Source organism: Chenopodium quinoa, unplaced genomic scaffold, assembly GCF_001683475.1.
Source record: "Chenopodium quinoa cultivar QQ74 unplaced genomic scaffold, ASM168347v1, whole genome shotgun sequence".
Lineage (NCBI taxonomy): Eukaryota > Viridiplantae > Streptophyta > Magnoliopsida > Caryophyllales > Amaranthaceae > Chenopodium > Chenopodium quinoa.
In genome coordinates, this window is record NW_018743655.1 from 15,701 (window position 1) to 22,017 (window position 6,317).

Below are 6,317 nucleotides of genomic sequence, written 5' to 3' on the forward strand. Positions count from 1 at the left end.
TTAGAAGCCATTGTGTCCCAACCTATCAAGATGGCGGGGAACATATCTGCATTTCCTCTTTCTTACACATTTTCTGATGCTCAAACTGTTGACAAAAACAACAAGCTAGAGGGCAATCATTTCTAATGTTCATAATGCGGGCTCTGCTTTTAACATATGATCCAATTAAGTGTTAAGGAGATATTTCCCTTATCCTTGACAATTGTTGTGATTGATATGTAGGTTTAATGCTTTCTTTTCTTGGCAGAATTAATTTATTTGTAATTTTGTCTGTGCAGCAGGTATCTGTTATCCTGTGGAAGTTTGTGTTTCATCTATACTGTTTCAATTTTTTTTTTAAAAAGTTTTACTATGTGCCATTTGTGTAACAGCCAAGCATTTGAAGCAGCAGGCATACCTCTTGGAAAAATTTTCTCCATGAATGCAGACGTTGATATCAAGATCAAGCTGCAAAAATATTTTCGTGCCCTTATTCAGCAGTCTTCCAAAGTAAATACGAGTGGATTGGTATGTGTGATCTAAGGCCTTGAAATTTTCAGCTTCTAGTGACTCACATGTTTACACACTGCCACACTGGTGCATTCCAATTTTCAGATCCTCACATCTTCCGATTATTAATATGAATGTCTGTGTCCCAATTATTAATGCTAATTATACCTAATGCACTCTTATGGGATTAAGCTTTTGATTGATTGATACCTAATGCGCTCTTCATTTTGGGTAGGGGGGTAAATTAATGTAGTTTAAGCACCTTGATAGATCTTTGGAATCACAATTGTTTAAATTTGACTAGTGTTGTTATGCATCTTTTAAGGTGCAACTGTTCTATACTCCTAATTAGTTATGTTCATTGTGTAGCTTCCTAGCCAGTAGGGAGCAGTACTTCTCATTTAAGTGCTCATTGCTATCAACATCTTGTGCAGGGAGGCCAAAGAGACCAATTTGAGAGAATGACTAGGAAGACCTCCAAAACCACTCTTGATGCTGACTTGTCATCTTGGCATGGGAACAACATGATGGGTAGAAGTAAAGTTGGTGTAAAAGGTCCTGTTATATCCAAAAATAATGGTTCTGATGACTGCATTATTTTTGACAAGGCATGTGCATCAAATAGTCACATCAGAGGGCATTCTTCATTTGCACACGCTGAAGAAGAAGAAAGAACGCTTGGAAACAATTTGGGAGTAAAGCGTCCTCACATGGAAACAAGGTATCCTAGAAATGACATCGGATCACCTTTGAGCAACAAGGAAACCAACAGAGAAGTCTCTGGAAATGCGTTTGTGACTGCTAGAACCAAATTGGTAGTTTCAATTACGTCTACATCTTGTAAATAGACTACAGCCTTCTTAAAATATCGGAAGCATGGGACTTGTTCCAGTTTCCAAAATATCTTACTGAAATTTATATCTTGTTTTTCCTTATGACAGGAAATGGAAGTAAAGCAAAAGAAAGGATTGGGTGGTTCACCAAGCTGTTCTTTCTCTCCAATTAGCAATTACAATTCCAACAGTCGGGGTTATAGTGGAAAATCATATGGTGTATCACGCCGTGGGGTCCGTGGTAATTTTATTCCTCCAATCAGATCCAATGGCAACAATACCGGGAATATGACTGCTCGAATTGGTGGCAAATGTGATGATGCTGCGGAGGATTCAACCAGAAAATGGTACGTCCTACTAGCTCACAAGTGTATTATTAAACTTGGGTTGATAACCAGCTTTTCACAGTTTTTTGCTTTTATTTTAATTTTTGTTTTGGTGTTGTTTGTTTGTTTGTTTGTTTTTTTTTTTTTTTTTTCTTTTTTTTTTCCTGTCATGCTTTGTGATAAGATTATACTAATCTAAGTGGTAGTTCTTTTGACATTGGATTACACAGAAGTTGTACTTTTGTAGTCGATATTTGAGGATTTTTTTGGCTGACAAAACATAAGAATTGTTCCTGGAAAGTTCTTTGCACAAAATGAAGAAAGTTAAATAACTTAATCCTCCCCAGTTTAGTCTATTCCTCAAGGCCCACCAAATAATTATATATCCTGGCATCCAGACAAATGGCCAACAAGTGGAGCTTCCCACACTCTACTTACTGTGGTCAACTGGTTGAAGGTGATCACTGATCAGATATTCATATTGCTAGCAGCTCATTTGTTTTGTGCTAGTTTGGAAATGTTATGTGGTCCTGATGGGGAGCTGCCGGAGAAGCTGAGAAATTTGGAGCCTCGTCTAATTGAACATGTTAGCAATGAGATCATGGACCGAGATCCAAATGTGCGCTGGGATGACATTAGTAATTTGCATTTGTTATATGCAATGCTCCTTTTTGTGAAACTAGCAGTCATTGTCTTCTTGTTACAGCTGGTTTAGAGCATGCCAAGAAATGTGTGACAGAGATGGTGGTTTGGCCTCTATTGCGCCCAGACATTTTCAAAGGATGCCGTGCTCCAGGAAGAGGTCTTCTGCTTTTTGGTCCACCTGTAAGTACTGCAGCTCTTTACTTGTGAAGTGCAAGTGGCCTAAAAGCTACTGTTTCATGAATATTGTCTCATATATTTATTTCAGGGAACTGGTAAAACAATTATTGGGAGGCTATAGGTGGAGAGGCTAAAGCAACATTTTTTTTACATATCTGCCAGTTCACTGACTAGTATGTGGGTAAGTATAAAACCTTGGGTCCAAAGATTTTTGCATTGTTCACTCTGTTTTGTATTTTCTGCTTGCTTGTTATTCTAAGTCACGTTCTCATAAAAAATAGGGAGTTTTCGAGTTCATTTTGCTGCAGACTATACATTTCTCTTGCCAGCTTAGAATTTTGTTGCCTTTTTTCCTAAGAATTCCTTATCTGCTATCCTTATATATAAAACTTTTCTGTTTTGTGTTTTCTGCTTGCTTGTTATTCTAAGTCACATTCTCATAAAAAATAGGGAGTTTTCCAGTTCAATTTGCTGCAAACTATACATTTCTCTTGCCACCTTAGAATTTTGTTGCCTTTTTTTTCCTAGGAATTCCTTATCTGCTCTCCTTATATATATAACTTTGTTCTCTGATGAATTTAAATTCATTTCATCTGATATGTAGAACTTAATTTGTTCAAGGTTCAAGTGTGGTGGTGCTTGGATTGGGTGTGAAGAATTAAGGGTGGTTAATAAGAGAGAATAAAGAAAAGAAAGACAGGTGTAGTTTGCAGTTGTGGTTGAGGTGGGCCGTGGGGAAATCATTACCTCTTATTTATTACCGTCTAGTTTAAGCATCCCTCTTCCCTCTCCCTAGGAAGCCCAAAATGAAGATTATAATCGCTTCATCCATCCTTTAATTACCACCACCTGTCTACTTCTACCAATCTTCCTTGGCTTGATTTTCTCTTATTACCCCACTTTAATTCATTGTTTCCTAATTCAAGCTTGCCTTAAGATTCAGATACAGACTCTGCTATTATCTTCTGAATTTTATGTTCAAGAAGTGCAAATTGGCGTGTGATGCATTTTATGTTAGAGCTAAGATCTTGATGTGTTGATAAAATGCAGATCGAGGAGGGTGAAAAGCTAGTGAGGGCTCTTTTTGGAGTTGCCGGTTGCCGTCAACCAGCAGTTATATTTGTTGATGAAATTGATTCCCTTCTGTCGCAGGTAATGCTGGTCTCTGACCTTTAGCTTTGGAGGAAAAGGGATTTTGTAGTTTTATTGCTTCTATATGGACTTGACTGCAGAAGCAAGTATTTGTCTCAGTTTATGACATTCTTGGGGTTTCAAATCAATAAAAAGGAGGCTTGAACAGAAAATTGTGACCACATATTTAATTATATTTTTGAAGATGAATTAATTCAGTTCCTCCATGAATCATAACTTTTACTATTGCTGAGAAATTTTATAAAAGTTTATTTTATGATAGCGCTAATCAGAAGGTGAGCATGAAGCAAGTAGGAGACTCAAGACTCAGTTTCTCATTGAGATGGAAGGCTTTGACAGTATAAGTGAACAGATTCTGCTCATAGGTGATTGTTCATATTTTTATGGCAGATTATCAAACTTGACTATAGATGCTCTTTTATCGTACAACCTGCCACATTAGGTGGAGTTAATACTAGATAAACTGCTAAAGATTGATATTAGTTCAAATTTTACAGTATATTTAGCTTTGACTTCAAGCTAAGATGTTTAACTTTATGATTATCTTGTAAAAGTTGAGCTTCCCTAACCTCTTATTTTATTCTTGTTGAAGTCTTTGCTGATGCCAATTTGGTTGCACTTGGATGCCAAGGTCTAGGCTGTTGCATCAGTGTTTTCATGGGCATGGCATAGTGGACTCTTTATGCTTAGGCATTGCACCCAATGGTCTTTTTTATGTTTTGATTCGGATATCAATTAACATGTAAATTATGTGTACTCTGCAGGAGCTACAAATAGGCCCCAAGAGCTTGATGAAGCAGCAAGGAGGCGGGTTACGAAACGACTGTACATACCACTCCCTTCTGCAGGTCTGTGTCTCTGCCCATCGGTTGAATTTCCAGCAGATATCACTGATAGCTTATAATAAAAATATTTTGAATGGACAGAAGCAAGAGCCTGGATTGTACGTAATCTCTTCGAAAAAGATGGGCTGTTTAGACTCTCAGAAGAGGATATGGACATGATCTGCAAATTGACTGAAGGTTTTTAGCTTATTCACTATTTACCAACCTTGCGATCACACATCGGCCTTGTTTGACAATTGGCTGTTGGCGGTTGGCTGGTTCACTTGGCTTGTTTGACCAGCTGGTATGTTTGGCTGTTTATAATGACTTTTGAAATTGGCTGTTAAAGCTGACTGTTTGTAAAAGTGTTTAGTAAAGGTAGTTGCCTGTTTATTAGATAATTTGTGGGCCAACAAGCTAAAAGCCCACAAAAAAGCTACTCAAAGCACCTATTTCATTTTGGCTTAAAAGCCAGCTTTTTCACTGGCTAAAAAGCCAATTACCAAACATATTTTTTGGTTGTTTGACCTCATAAAAAAGCCAAAAGCCAAAAGCTAACCAAAAAGCCACCTAAAAGCCATTTACCAAACATGGTCATCATCTGTTATGTTTTTACCATTTGTATCTCACCCCATCCTAGTTTACTCTGGATCGGATATGAAAAATCTTGTGAAGGATGCTTCTATGGGTCCACTTAGAGATGCTTTGAGGCAGGGCATAGAAATTACAAAGCTGGACAAAATGGACGAGGCCAGTAACTTTGCAGGTAAGCACGTCTTGCTTGAAATTGCTATTCAATACTCATGTTACAGTTGGTAAGGTTTTTTTTTTTAAAGCTAGTTAAGCCATGCCTCTGCTATTATTTTGTAGGATTTTAAAGATGCTTTGCAGGAGGTGAGGCCATCGGTTTCACCAGATGAATTTGGTATATATGAAAACTGGAACAAACAGTTCGGTAGCTTGGCAGTCTAGCACTAATCAATATTCAAGGTTAAATGACTAGATTAATGAGCGTCGTTACAACATTTGACATTTGGTGCATTTGGAGCTTTTTTTTCTGCCCATTTTCCCGCTTTCCTTCAAAAATCATATGAAGAGAAGAGTAAGTTTAAAAGACAGTGCTAGACTGCTAGAAGTTTGTCAGAGTTAGCGTATTACTATATTCAGTTGCGTATTTAGGATTTCGAAGGGTGGGTTCAGAATCATTAAAAAAAAATGTTTAGGTCCTTTTTTTTTTGTAAAAAGAAAAAATTGCATTGTTGATGATTTCACGGTTATCAATTCACATTTTACAATTAAAACTAGTGTTTAGCCCAGACAATGCCTCGGACTATACGTTAAATATTTTTTACTTCAAATTATAGTTTTGTTGTATTATAATAATCTTAAATACTTTTATTATAGATTTAGTTGAAAAAATAATTTGTATAAAAATAAATAAATAAATAATTTCTTTTGCCATACATAAACTATATTTAAGAAGCGTAAATAAACAAAAGTATTAGATAGCAAAGGTGATATGACTTTTATTTATTTTCTAATGGACCTGATTTTAATTCTTGATATAAACATTTTTTAGTTGACATGTTCCAATCCCCCTTGAATAGGAACGCTGTAATACCCCCCATATTTTTTTGAACCAGTAAATTTCGAATGATTATGTGTGTATATATATAAAAATATTTTTTTTTTTGAAAGAAATATATAAAATAATTTTAATTACTTGTTAATTATTTATTTATGGTTTTTAGTTGAGTTGGTGGAGGCAAAATATGCTAAGGTTACTTTTTATGTACCGAACCAAATTTAGGTGTTTGGGGTATAACCTAAGAGGTGTTTGGTCTGATTTGGACATGGAAATTGGTAGTTTA

The 6,317-nt window shown here is 36.2% G+C and overlaps 1 pseudogene; it reads left to right on the top strand.

Moving 5' to 3' along the window:
* The window catches only part of LOC110683279, a 7,149-nt pseudogene extending 1,497 nt beyond the window's left edge, over positions 1 to 5,652 (top strand).
* The last annotated feature ends 665 nt before the right edge of the window (positions 5,653 to 6,317 follow it).